The sequence below is a fragment of the Pyrgilauda ruficollis genome, unplaced genomic scaffold, assembly GCF_017590135.1.
Source record: "Pyrgilauda ruficollis isolate IOZ18807 unplaced genomic scaffold, ASM1759013v1 scaffold23, whole genome shotgun sequence".
NCBI lineage: Eukaryota > Metazoa > Chordata > Aves > Passeriformes > Passeridae > Pyrgilauda > Pyrgilauda ruficollis.
The window spans coordinates 319993-328786 of NW_024522539.1; positions in this window are offsets into that span (position 1 = coordinate 319993).

Below are 8794 nucleotides of genomic sequence, written 5' to 3' on the forward strand. Positions count from 1 at the left end.
GCTCCGTAAATACTTCGGAACGGCGCCGCTGCTGCCTATCACCTTGGGGGGCATTCCAAGGATTTTGGGATGGGGCCCCATTCCAAGGCTTCTGGTGCTTCCCAGCCATGGCCTCCACCTGGGTTTTCCCTGGACACAATTCCCCCGCATGGATCCCCTTTTCCAGGGAATGGTTCCAGCTCAGCCCTTTGTGTCCCGACATTGGTGGGTCCAGCCCTGACCTCCAGCATTCCCAGCCAATGGATTCTGGAGCATTTCCTCTTTCCAAGCTGAATCCCTCACAGAAGAGCTCCTGTCGTTAACTTCCAGGGGTTTTCCAACATCATTCCATGTCCTCTCCACCCACATTGGCTGCCCTTGGCCAGGCAAGAGCTGATCCCTGTGGAAAAGCCCTGGGATATCTGGAACACTGCAGCCTAAATAAACAGCAGATCTGCTTCCAGGGGCATGGAAAGGCTTGGAAATCTCACGGATTCCTGGGAAGCCTTGCAATCTAAGGACACAGCACCATGGACACACGTCACACCTCAGGTTCTACTTCCTGCTCCTCCCTGGAATTCCAGAGCCAGCCAGGATCCACACAGAGCATCTCCTGAGCTTCCAAAGCATTCCCTCCATCCTCCACCCTCATGGATCCAGCCCAGCATTCCCATGGAGCCAAACCCCCTCAGGGATAGCCACAGGATGGGCTCAGCCTCTGTGGAAGAGATTCCCATCTCCCAGCCGGAATTCCGACACCGTCACACACAGACCCTTCCAGGTGACGTTGAACAAAAAGCAGGGAGTTCATCTCAGCTCCCCAAATCCTAAATCTTCCTAGATTCCCCAGATTTACTTTGTTCCTCAGCTGCCAGGGTCGGCAGGGCACGGAGCCACCGCCATCTGCTCTGGCTGCGGCTGCTCCGGAGCAGCATTCCGCCAAATTTTGGGAATTGTGTGTCCCTCCATGGCCCTTCTGCTGGGCACGGCACACATGGCTGCTCCCCAGGGATGAGCTGCCCCCACCCTCCAGCTCCCTCAGGATGTGTCCAGGGCTGCGATTGTGGGATCGGGAATGGTCAGGGCTCTCGGGTGGCCACGGATCTGGCACGGGTGGCATCAAGGGATCCGCCTGAATCCATGGGATTTCTGCAGGGATGGGGTCAAAAATGGGGCTGGAGCAAGGTCGTGGCAGCAGGGATGAGCTGGGGTGAGCTGGGATGTGGTGCTGGAATTGTCACAGCTCCGCCGATGGGAATGGCATGGATCTACTTCCACAGACGTTTGGGAAGGTTTTCACGGAATCTTGGAATGGTTTGGGTGGGAAAGGACCTTAAGGATCATCCCATCCCACCCCTGCCATGGGCAGGGACACCTCCCACTGTCCCAGGCTGCTCCAACCTGGCCTTGGGCACTTCCAGGGATCCAGGGGCAGCCACAGCTTCTCTGGGAGCTCCAGCCCAGCCTCTTCCCACCCTCACAGCCAGGAATTCCTTCCCAATATCCCACGCATCCCTGCCCTCTGGCAGGGGGGAGCCATTCCCTGTGTCCCATCCCTTCATCCCTTGTCCAAGTCCCTCTCTAGCCTTTTCCAGCTGAGAAGGAAGCTGGAATTTTCCCATTTACTCTCTGCCATTCCAGATTCCACCAAAAGTTGCTGCCTGCAGGATCTTCTCCTTTATTCTCCCTCTGTTTTCTCTCCCAAATTGTTCCCTAAGTGCCCTTATCCAATATTTATCCCCTCTGCCAGGAACAAAGCGTTGGAGACGGATAACGCACCTCATCCATTGTTCCTCCTGAATTCCAAATGCTGTTATTCAGGGAAAACATCGCTCCCTGCATCTTTTAGGTGCTCTTTGCTTTTGATCAGAGCCCAGTTAAGCTCCTTTTCCTGGGAAAACGGCGGAGCTGGAGCGTCTCACCTGGAAAAAGGCTTCTGGAATGAGGATTGTCACTTGTCACAGGGATATGTTTGGGTATCCAAAGGAAAAAGTGAGTGGATCCTTCTCTGTCCCACTTTTCTCCTTCCATACACCAGGAATCTTCCTCCTTTTTTAATCTCCTAGTGCCTAGAAGGGAATTCCAAAAAAGAGGGAGAGTGAATTCCGACATGGACGGTGATAGGAAAAGGGGGAAGGGTTTGAAATGGAAAAAGGAGAGATTTAGATGGGATATTGGGAAGGAATTCCTGTCCGGGAGGGTGGGGAGGGGCTGGGATGGAATTCCCAGAGAAGCTGTGGCTGCCCCTGGATTCCTGGAATTTTCCAAGGCCAGGCTGGACAGGATTTGGAGCACCCTGGAATAGGGAAAGGCATCCCTGCCCTTCCAACCCCAACCATCCTGTGATTCCATGAGTTTGGGAAGACATTTCCGTCCCTTTTCCTCCTCGGCTCCCGCCCATGGGCTGCATCCAGGCCCTGCCCGTGTTTGGGTGTCATTCCTGGCATCTCCTGCTCCTTTGGGCTGCAGATGAAAAACATCTCCCATTTTCACGACAGCTCCTTGGGCCAATTCCCGGCCGGCCATTCCCGCCTGGCAGGGTCTCCCAAAAAACATTTGGCATCTCCTGTTCCTCTTTGTTTCAAGCCCCAATCCAGCTCTGCCTGGAGTCCTCCCAGGAATTTTTTTTCCCTGTTTTTCTGTCTGGACTCAGGTGTTTTCCACCCCGATAACACCCCCAAGTCACCTGCCCAAACACGCTCCCATCCCGAGGGCCAAAGTCCGGGAATTGCACCCTGCCCTTGAGCGAGGCTCAGCCAAAGCCCTCTTAGGCCCCGCCTAATTAACCCCGGCCTTATTAGCAGATAATCGCTGGACATTTAAGCAAATTATCCGCAATAAAAGTGGGACAATAATTCCAGTGTTTAGTTTCGCTCTGCTCCTTGCTGGAATCAGCTCTGTTTGCCCGGAGTTACACATTATCCAGGACCTTTCGGCACCAACGGCTGCTCCGTGGCTTTGGATTGTTTAAAACCAGCCCGAGTCAGTAAAAGTTTGGATAAATATTGGATTTGGCCAAGTTTGCTGTTTGGATCAGGAACCCGATTGCTGCTATTGATTGACAGATGTGCCCAAATGTTTGGAAAGCCTGGCCTCGATTGGATTCGGGAAGGTGTTTGGGCAAACAGCCCTAATCCAAGGCAAACAGAATCCTTGGAAGCAGTTCCAGGCTGTGTTAGCAGAGCAAACGGAGGCTCTGCAAACAGCTTAGAAGAATCCGGCCACCTTCACGTAACCTTTGGAGGAGGGATTGATCCGGGGGGAGGCGGCCCGGAGTTTGCACAGGGAGCAGATTGAGTGGGATCAGCGGGATATCGACCCCGGCGCAGTGCAAATGTTAGCGCTGAGCCCCGCCGGCCGCTCCGGCACCGAGCGCTCCTTGGAATTTATCTTCTGCCGGAGCTCCAGAGCCGCAGCACCGCAATAAAAAGGGATAACGGCTCGGGATGGACACGCTCCTCCCGGGAAGGGCTCAGCCTCCCGCGGCCACGGCAGGGGTTGGAGGAGAGCGGGAGATGGAGCGGGAATGCTGAGCCACGGGTGGGATGGCGCGGGGATAAAATAATGGGGTGGAACATGGATAAAAGGATGGGATGGAACAGGAATAAAATAATGGGATGGCACGTGGATAAAATAATGGGATGGAAAATGGATGCATGGATGGGATGGCACGGGGATACATGGATGGGATGGCACGGGGATAAAATAATGGGACGGAATACAGATGCACGGATGGGATGGCACGGGGATACATGGATGGGATGGCACGTGGATAAAAGGTTGGGATGGCACAGGGATAAAATTATGGGATGGCACGTGGATAAAATAATGGGATGGAACATGGAGGGGACTGCACAGGGACAAAATTATGGAATGGCACATGGATTCGCTACAGGACAGCCTTGGAAAAGGTGTCTGAAGGTGGATTTATCCTGTGGGAATCCCAGCTGGCAGCACCGCTCCAACACCCTCCTGCTTCCAGCTGCCCATGGCCTTCCCCAGCTCACAGCCGGATCCTGGTTACTTACGGATGCCCTGCAGGCTCCTCCCTCTCTCCAGGGCACTTCCCAAAATTCTCGGGGCTGCACTTGGATGATCCTTGTGGGTCCCTTCCAACCGAGGACGTTCCATGTCCTATGGAAATGCCTCAAACACCCACCCTGACCACGGCACTTCCCGCTCTAGGGAGATACACGGGATACACACAATATTCGGGACCCAAGGGATACACGGAATATTTGGGATCCATGCTGGATTTGCACGTGCAATTCCCGTGGCGTGGCTCTCCGTGCACAAGTGGCCATCCATGCATCCCGACACCATCTGGGGCACCAATTACCGGGAGCACACACGGAATCGAGGTAATTACTCCCGCAAATTGGCCGTGTGATTGCATGGGCATCCCTGGGATATTCCAGGCTTTTTCCGAGCCAGGCTTCCAGAAACTCCAATAGATTCCAAGTTATGTTGGAAATTATCTGCCCATCTGGCTGGGCCTGCGAAGAACGGCTGTTTATGGGGAGAGAGATTAAACAGCCGCTCTTGATCGATGGTTTAATCATTGGAAGGGAGGGAAAGGCGTTGGATTTTCCCAAGGATTGACCCAGGATCCGGAGACTAATGACAGGCTTAATTAAACAGGGAATAACCAGCTTTTGGTCCTGAAGTATCCACTAAAAATGACCCTGGATACACGAGGAGAAGGTGTCTGATGGATCATTGCTGCACGGAGAGGAGCCGTGGGTTTAAATAAGCCTGGATTAATTATTAAGCCTGACTTGCCTCCATTTCCAATGGCACAAAACCTGGGAAGGGCTGGAAGAGTTTGTGGCCTCACCTTTCCACAGGGTTTCCATGCCCGGAGCTTCATCTGCTCCTCACTCCTGTGGGTCACATCCAGCTCCATGGAAGCACCAGGGGAATTCCAGTGATCCCAGAGGAATCCTTGGAGTTGGAAAATCTGTGGCTTCTGTCAGCTCAGGTGAGGCCCCACCTGCAGAGCTGCTCCAGCCCTGGATCCCAACATCAGCAGGGCCTGGAGCTGCTGGAGCAATTCCAGGGATGGGTGGGATATTGGGCAGGAATATTGGGAAGGTGGGGAGGGGCTGGAATGGAATTCCCAGAGAAGCAGTGGCTGCCCCTGGATCCCTGGAAGTGCCCAAGGCCAGGTTGGAGCACCCTGGGACAGTGGGAGGTGTCCCTGCCCGTGGATCCCTCCCACTCCAAACTGGTCTGGGATTCTGGGAACAGAAGCACAAAAACATGGGAACCTTCCCCACGGCAGGACAAAGATTAAAAGGCATTCCCAGCATTGTGCAGCCATGGATAATTTTTCCATGGAAAGCAGCTCCCAGTGCCACACCAGGAGCAGGACATCACCCTGGGGTTTTTGGGAAAAGCCTTTTCCCATCACCCGTGGAGATCAGCAGGTGCAGCATTCCCAGAGGGGGAGGGGATGGGATGGGATGGGGATGGGATGGGGATGGGAATCCCTGACCCCAGCACCCCGATGATTCCCAGTGCTCCTCCAGCTCCCGGATGGATCCATCCTGCACCTGGAGCAGAGTAGGATCCATCCCCTCCAGTACCGGGAACAGCCAGGAGGAGCCTTTGGACCCAAATCTCTTCCCTTTTGTTCCTTTTTTGTTTGATTCCATGTCAAAAATTCCAGCATTTATCTCACTTTTCGTGCTCCTTAACGGGAGCCTGGGTTTTTTTAGGGATTATATAAAAATCCATATTTATGAGACGAGCAGGGATCAAGAACATGGAGATTTAAAAGATCCAATTATCTTCCCAAAGTTTGCCTTTATGGTTCATCCTAATGAATCCAATGTTTTCCAGGCAGATAATTGCCTTTCCCAGCTCTTTAGAATTCCAGCATTCCCTGATTTTCAATTTTAAAGGAGCCTGTGCCTCCTGCTTGAAGTCTTGGGTCTCCAAGGAATTCCTAAGGAGGACTTTTTTTGTCCTGTACAATAAAAATAAAACTTCCTAAGCATTCCTGGCATCCTCACTGGATGGAACATCCTTTTGTTGGGATGGGAAAATCCAGAATGTGGGATTCAGAGGGAAAAGGGGGAAGCAGAGGAAGGTTTGATAGGAGCTGCTGCCATGGGAGATATCAGGGAACAAGTCTAAATAAAGTTGGGAATTCAGCCAGGAACTGACAATTCCCAGGATAAATCCCACAGTTCTTGGAGCAGCAGCTCCGTGCCCTGGCTGGGCATCCCAAACCCCAAGCATCATTTTGGAATCGTTATCCTTTGGGATTCCCATCAGGATAAAGATCTCAAAGCCTCCCACACTCACACTGAGGGGGTTTCCAAGTCCTTCCACAGCCCTGATCCCACCGGAGCTGATGGGATCCTTGGGATGTGCCCCAAGCCAAGATAACAGGGACAAAAAGCACCAGGGATTTGTACCTGGCAAGGCTGAGCTGCCCCATTCCCAAGGAAAACCAGGATTTCCCAAGGAAGCAGGAATGGGAATATTTTTCCCATATTTTTAAATCCAGACTCTTCCATGGACATCCCACCCCACTGACATTCCAACCTCTCCACCCGACCTATGGATCAGCATTCTTGGCAAAGCAGCGATTCCAAAAAACCCCAAAGCAAAACCCTTAAATTGCACTTTAATTGGATTTTCCAGAGGGTTATTAGGAAATGTTTCCAATCAAGGAGTAAATTGGGATTGTAATAAAATATTCCATAAATATTTACATTGGCCCTGGCTCCACTTGAAAAGCAAGGATATTTTTCCTCTTGGACACGCTGCCAAAGGAGCCGGTTGGAAAACCAAGGTCTCGGAGTCACTTTGTTCCCATCCAGGAATGATCAGAGGGGGTTTTCCCCCCAAATTCCACCCGAAAAGATTCCAGGTACATCCCAGGTAAGTCTTGGGATCCAAAGGGGATGAGCAGAGGGAGCAGAGGGAGGAGAGGAGGGAAAAACCTCCAAAGCTGCGGCACATCCCAAGGAATTTACGAGCTGTGTGGGGTGGGCAGGGCTCCAGCTCCATCTAATCCGGATCCAGATCCAAAGGAACCGTCTGGTTCCACGGGATGAGGCTTTAATCAGGTGTGGATCAAGGAATTTCCCAGGAGTAACTCAATCCAGGCTTTGTTTATTGCTGCCCCCGTGACCCCGGGCCCTCGTGCCGTATTGAACCCGTTACCTGCTGATATTCCAGGACTCAAGAGGGATCAGGGAAAATTTTCCTACTTTTCCAGATAAGCTGCTCAGTCTGTTGGAGCAGAGAGGAAGTTTTTTCCAGTATGGAAAAAACCACGGCTGGATGAACGGGAAGGGTTAGGAAAACATTCCTACGGCAGGGATGAGCAATCCATGAAATATTCCATGGATTAACTGGATCCCAGGGAAGCAGAGCTGGAGAGGGATGGGGATGCTCAGGGGTCAGGGTCAGGGGATATCCATTGGAGGGAAACCTTGGAAAAATCAGGACAGGCTTCCCAGAGAAGCTGTGGATGAATCCTTGGAAGTGTCCAAGGTCAGGTTGGATGGGAATTGGAACAACCTGGGATAGGGGAAGGTGTCCCTGCCCATGGCAGGGTGGAATATGATGGGATTGGAGGTTTAGGAGCAAAAATCAGGATCCCAGGATTTGGGGACAAAAATCAGGATCCCAGATTTAGGAAGGAAAAAGAGAAGTTCAAAGATTAGGAAGAAAAACTAGGAGCCCAGGGTTTAGGATAAAAGATTAGGATTCCAGACCTAGGAACAAAATATAGGAGCCAAAGGTTTAGGAATAAAAGTTAGGAGAAAAATTAGGAGCCCAGATTTGGGAGGAAAAATTCCAAGCCCAAGATTTAGGAACAAAACTTAGGAGCAAAAATCAGGAGCCAAAAGTTTAGGAGTTAAAATTGGGATTCCGGAGTGCAAAAGACTGGAAAACCCAACGGAAGTGGCTGGGAAAACAAGGAGCAGGAAGGAATCCCAGGTGGAAAATTCGGAATTCCATCGAGCCCTCGGAGCTGCCGGTGGCACCAGGAGTTTCCCGGCTCCGGCCGTATCCTGGCACTCCGTTCCCATGGAGCAGCCACTTGGCAGCTCCCAACAGCTGAGGGTATTCCCATTTTCTCCATCCTTTCCATAATTCCAACGGACGGAGCCAATTGCCTCTGCCAGGGCTGACGGATGGGAGCCGACAGCGTCGCTTCCCATTAGGATATTTCTGGGAATTCACACCGGGATGGCTCCGGCAGGCGCTCCCAGCTCCCGACTCCTTGGAACAATCGGCTGCTGCCCGAGAGCTCAGGGGATGTGGGAAAAGCCGGGATGGTGACATTTATTGGCACCAAGGAGAAATCCTACCGGGAACGAAGGCTGGGATGGGATTTTAAAGAAATCCTATCGGGAATGAAGGCTGGGATGGGATTTTAAAGAAATCCTACTGGGAATTGAAGGCTTGGGATGGGATTTTAGGAAAAGAGTGGAATTCCAGGCAAGGGTGGCTTGGATGGAATGTGAAAATCATTCCCAGTGGCTCTGGGACACTTAAAGACATTTTAAGGACATTGGGGACAAATCCATGGATGGGAATGGCATGGAATGCTGTGAGTGGGAAGGGATTAAATCCCATCCCATTCCATGGGAAACCTCCCACTATCCCAGGGTGCTCCAATCCCCATCCAATCTGGCCTGGAACATTCCAGGGATCCAGAGGCAGCCACAGTTTCTCTGGGAATTCCAGCCCAGCCCCTCCCAGGGGACAATCCCTTCCCAGTATTCCATCTAAATCCCCTTTTCCATCCCCTTTGTCCTGTCCCTCCATCCCTTGTCCCACGCTTGCT